The following is a 6,000-nucleotide window of genomic DNA, read 5'->3' as shown; positions in this document are numbered from 1 at the left end:
ACACACTCACACACACACACACACACACACACACACACACACACACACACACACACGGACTGCAGCTGTGCACGGTTCAGCCCAGCCCAGCTCACCCAACAAATCACAGTCCGCAATAACTGTCAGCTGACCAGAACCAGCTGCTACATGCACGCACGTACACATATAAAGCTACATCATTTTTCTGATTTTCATCCTGCAGCAGTCTGCTTCACCATTTTTCTCCCAATCACACCAGTCCTTTCAAGTCAGAGGTCTGCTGGCTGTGTTTGTGCATTTGTGGTTCATGCGGCACATATAGCACAGACACGCTGTCCCACACTCTGATTTGGTTAAATAAACTGTTGCTTTTTTTTTTTTTTTTAAATAAAAAGAAGGAGTATAAAAATGTGCATGTTTATGCATATGCATGTGTTTGCTACAGTTAAATCAGCTTAATGTTCCAGAGAGGAGGTTGGCAGAGAGTGTGTGCTGCTCCAGGGAGAGTGGTGAGAGGTTATTGAACGGAAAGTGGCTGGAAAGTGGGGAGTGGGCGGCTTTGCAGATGAAGCGTGCATGGAGAGTTCCAGGACTGGAGATCTGACGTGAAATTGTGAAATTCCCATGACTTTGGTTCAGCACACAGACAGGCGACAGGACACTGGCTGGGCTTTCGGTTCAATCTAGCACAAGTACTTGAAGAAAAAAATTCCATTATATCAGTTCTGATGTGCCAGCAACAATCACTTTGACCGCTCTAATTGTTCTCATGTCATCTGGTCTTTATTCTTCATGTTCTATTTTCACTGTGTGTGGCTAAACGGGTAGAAAAAAAAAGTGCACTCTGAGAACGAAATGGTTTTCACATGTTTTGCAGCAATTCAAAGTTCTTTTCATTATAAAATTCCCCTTGTTCTTCCTTGCTAAACCAAAGGGTTGTCCAAGACACAGATTTTAGAAAGCTATTAATGTAGCTTTACACTAGTTATGTCTCCCAAAGATTTCTTGAGGGAAAGGCTTTGAAGCCTGGATTTTGGTTTACTGTTCTTTGCCATTTTTGTCAGTCACTTGAATTTAATTTAATTTGGTTAATGAGGAGGAGGTGGAGCGAGACAAGGCAAGACAAGGCCAACAAGCACAACAAACTGATTGTGACATCCCGAGACAACTGTCAATCAGTCAAACACTGCCCAAAGCACACTTCTCTTATAAGCCTTAATATTTCCTCAATGGCACAGGGGTTGTCAAAATCATCACCAAGACACTCATTAGAGGAAGTAAAAATAACTGAAATGAAATAATGTAATAATTCATTGACTGTATAAAAATAGAGAAGTTAGGAAACTTTTCCATTGAATTCAACACAGTGAGTTAATTAAAATGAAAACAACGTCTAAACTAACAGAGAGACTGCACCTTAATGCATGTCCACACCAGTGTCTTTTTTTTTGAGCAATATGACATAAAACACATAGTGTCACTGTCCAATAAAAAATGTATTCTAAAATTTGAAAGGATTAAAGATAAACTATGCAGTATTTCCCTAAAAAAACAACGTATTAACTCACACTTCCAATTATTACTTAGGATCCACTAGAAGTGTGCGGCCGTGTATTTTTCTGCAGAGACTCTGCCCTCTGCCTGGATTTTCTTAAGCTCAGTATACACTGCGATTTTGGGATGTCCCAGACAAAAGATGACCAACGTGGTCCTACGTCGCACAGTGACAGAGGTTCAAGGATGGCTGTTGTCACTGTCTTATGGTCAAAGACAGCCTGGGATAAAAATTCTGACAGTGTCATAAATTTGGGATGACCATCTCACTGTGTGACCAACTTATGTCTTCTAACCAACCAAAAGAAATACTGCATGAAGTGACGCACAGGCGCTAAACCCAAACAAACGGACAGCAGCTCTCCATGGAGGCAAAACACACTAAAAGAAACGTGTGGGATTCCAGCAAAGAGGAAAACCTTGTGGAGTTGTGGCAGCAGAATCCTTGCCTGTATGATGTGTCCTCCAGCTCTTACCATGATCAAGTAAAGAAGGATGAAGCATGGAAGGAAATAGTGGCTGAGTTGCAGCTGCCAGGTGAGCAAAATAGCAGCTAGCAAACACACACACACACCGCAGTATAAAGTGCCCGCAAAACTTTAGGATAACAATGTGACCCTCTATGTTGTGCTTCACAGTTGGAGAAGTAATAACCCATGCAGCAGTCTTGTGCACTCAGTATGGGAAGATATCGTACGTCGTAGCCTGTGATTCAGTAGGCGCTGTCATTGTACTTGAGTCTGGACATCAAACTTGATGTTAGATCCATGTCGCACAGTGTAACTTGCTCTAAACTTATGAGATTGCTGAAATCGCACAGTCTGTAGGAACCTTTAGTTTTTGTGTTCGGGACATTTATGGGCTTGTATCCCCACAGTGCTCAGATTTGGTCACCCAAGAGACACAGCGCCAAAAAAGTCTCAAAGCACCACTGAAACAAAAACAGTGGGTAAGCAACACCTCGGCTCAATCGAGGAAATGTTTTACATATTCTACGTATATTACATACACATATGATTTAACTTTACCCTTTGCATTGTTTTCAAAGGCCGCCAGCAGTCTGTAATCAAGTTATACATAATGTAAAGGCAATGACATTTGCACACTCTCAGCTCCCTGCAGAGAGTAGGAGGTAACCATGGTGATGCTGTTAGGTCGTCATTAAGGTCATTAGTGTCCATGTCAGTGTGACAGAAAATCCCACCCACCACCCACATAAACGCTTATTATTATAATGCTTTACATAGCTAAATATAAACAGCTCGACACACAGAAACACACAGAAACACATACACAAGAATGCACACATACAGAACTGCTGCTTCTCTCCCACACAGTGTACTAATGTGCCCCACTCAGTAGGAGATGACAGTGCATATGTCCAGCGCAATGATCAAAGTGGAGAAACATTAGCCGCACCCACCGCCACCATCCTCCCCTCGCCAACGCCTCCAAAAACCATTACTTCTCATTAAAGGCTCTTCAGTGCAACAGGCCTTGTAGCAGCAGCTAAAACACACAGAAGCCACAGAGATGGGCTTTGTTTGTATGCCAGGCCTCCACAATGGTCCTGTCATGCAAATATGCCCACACAAACATGCCCTGTAGTCGCCAGCGGAGTCCCCATGTTACACTGCTAGTGTGGTGCTGCGCTCTCATTCACTCCGCCTGCCTTCACACTGATTTCAAACACGGATTATATCACTACGCTGGCTGCTGCGAGAACGTTTCCATCCAAATGCTCGTCAAGGTTTAAACTAATCATTGAATGTTTCCATTATCTGGTGACACGCAAAACATTTACAAGTGAGGATGACGAGATAAGAGCGTTTAAGAGCACCTTAAATTATAGAATTTAATTGATGCTGTGTGACATTTCCAGTATGTTATTTTTCTTGAATGAATTTGCCTGTTCACACACATTATGAGGCATTTTTATCTGCCACCCTTTAAATCCCTTAAAGCTCTCTGGGATGTAACAGTGGGTGGCAGTAACATACTGAAGCTGTGTCTTCGCTGCCAGACATAAAACTAGAAGAAGATAAAGCAGGAGCAGATTTAGTTGTTTCTCTTCCTATTGATTTTTATGCACCAATGCTAAATATGCATTTGAGAGTAATGGAAACATACTTGTTATTAGGAGAGGTGTTAGCTGAACTGTATTATGTCATCATGCTAGGATGAGGCCATATTCATGCTGTGAGTCTTTACCACTGATGTTATATGTTATCTACTGCAGCCATCAGCTTAATCAAAAATGTTGCACGTTTCCCAGAAGAAAACTGTGCAGTCTGAAAGCAAAGCCAGTGCAGGGGGTTAATTAAGAAACCACAATAGAAACTCTCCTCGCTGCATTTTGTAATTGTTTCACTTCACCTCATTTTTAAAATGGCCAGAAGAAGAGGGAGAGGTGCATTTTAAAGTAAAACACCCGAGGCAACTTTCAGCAAATGAGGTGGCGAGTGTTAAATAAGTGATGAGGACCTCGCACTTCCATGGAAGAGAATAAGACCAACACGCCCTCTGTGGTTGGAGACACAGACACGGAGATAGTAAAGTGTAAAACAGCTCATCTCCCAGGACAGTTAGGAGAATAAATAAATCACACAACAAAATGGAAGAACAAACCTCTACAAGGGTGGTGTCACATCCCCAGACAAAACCACAAACACCTGCACCACCATCCACACAATGAGGTGGAATAATCCACTCTTAAATTCTTCCTTTCACTTAGGTTCTTTTATTGTTTTCTTCTCTCACTCCCTGTTCTTTCTCAATTCATTTCCAATTCATCAAATTATCCAATTTCTGAACTCCCTTGGAAGCATAATAAATGCCAACCACTACATCAGTATCTTTGGTAATGCTTTATTTCATGGGTCATTTATTTTCCAAATAATTTCCTACAAAGCAACCAATGAGGGAAAGTACAACACAAAATGTTGTCTGAAAAATCTGTTTGAGGAAATTGCTCAATTGGTACACATGGTAAGTACCTGCTATTTTTGACTGTGACTTCTGGAGGAAATGATAAAAAAAAAAAAAAAAAGGTACAGAGATAATAAAGTTGAGTTGACAGTTGAGTTTTTTCAGAATAAAAACTTTCTAATAATTAATTTTTTTTTTTTTTTTTTTTTACAAAGATCCATTGATAAAATGAATAAATAGGCTATAGATTATTGATTAAAAGTAGAACATTGTCAATATTGTTCAGCTGTAATGCTTTACTGACTTTATGTAAAGTAGCAATACCACAAAATAAAAATACTATATTTCAAGCCTTATAGCCTTATATTTTACAGGATAACATTTATTTTGTAGGTTAAATGTTAAAGCTGGGGAAGGCAGTTTAATTTGGTGTCACTGGACTAAAATCCCCCCAAAAAACTTTGAGGAATATATACACCATTCAGTTGTTAGTAGCGCCACAGAAGGAACAGCAGAATGGCAGGCACAGTGAAAGTGAAACTTCATCACGCTGGGTCTTAAGTTTGCTTTCACTCATAAACAGCTGCCCCTCTCATCCATTGACCTGATCTGATCAGCTCTGATCAGTTATCTACCCCACAACTCAAACCCCACAAACTGCAGCTGCACCTCCTCTTGGCTCTGTTTTCAGGCTTTAGAAAATCTAGCCCATGATAGGTGTCTTTGACCAATCACAGGCCAATTTAGAGAGAGGGCGTTCCAATTGGCTGTTTGACAAATGCAGATCTGCATGCGTGTCCCTTCAGATGGTGAAAACCTGATTCAATGGCAGAGAAAAAGGTGCTTTTTCAGCTTCAACAACTGCCTATACTGCAAAATAACCCAAACTAGAAGAACAAACGTATCAAAAATAAAGCCTAAAAGAGAGTCTGTCAATAAACGCAATAAAATGACTATCGATACCAACGAAGTGTTTGAGAATTAGAGAGAAATTTTTGATGATAGTTAAGCCTTCTCCTAACCGAAGCCAAAATTCACATTTATGTAAGTAACATTAGCACTGCGGACACCTCACTGGGAGATGAGCTGGTAGGAGCTCCTGAGACAGACCCATTGTCAGCAGCTGCAGCGACCAGAATCCAGCCAGCAAGACAGCAATAAGTTGTTTGTAGTGTTGTTTGTGAATGTTAAGTGTTGTTACAGTAATTTGAAGCATTCTCTGGCACTGGAATTTCCTTCAGGATAAATAAAGTTCTGTTGCATTGAATTAAATGTAATTGAAATTTTCTGTTGCTGTCCTTACACAGGTTAGACCGGCATTGCTGCTGGCCACCATCCTGCTGTGTCACCCAGCCCTCTGCTAATTCAAGCTGCCGCAATTGTTGATCAAAGGTCCTTCACCCGAGCTGCTGCCTGCTCTCCTCCTGGGGAAACAGTCCAGCTGGAAGCGAGGCTGAGAGACCGTCCACTGGCTAGCTAGCTAATTCTTGTCTTATTTGAGGTCTAGTAAACAGAGAAAGTGGTGCAAGGAGGGGCAGA

The 6,000-nt window shown here is 41.2% G+C and overlaps 1 protein-coding gene across 1 annotated transcript in view; it reads right to left on the bottom strand.

Moving 5' to 3' along the window:
• The window catches only part of dock10 (dedicator of cytokinesis 10), an 82,573-nt gene that overhangs the window by 55,823 nt on the left and 20,750 nt on the right, over positions 1–6,000 (bottom strand). The gene's annotated exons all lie outside the window — the stretch shown is intronic.

The sequence above is a fragment of the Epinephelus moara genome, chromosome 2 (genome assembly GCF_006386435.1).
Source record: "Epinephelus moara isolate mb chromosome 2, YSFRI_EMoa_1.0, whole genome shotgun sequence".
NCBI classification, from domain to species: domain Eukaryota; kingdom Metazoa; phylum Chordata; class Actinopteri; order Perciformes; family Serranidae; genus Epinephelus; species Epinephelus moara.
Note: the sequence above shows the minus strand (reverse complement) of the source record. Positions and strands in the feature narration are given on the sequence as shown.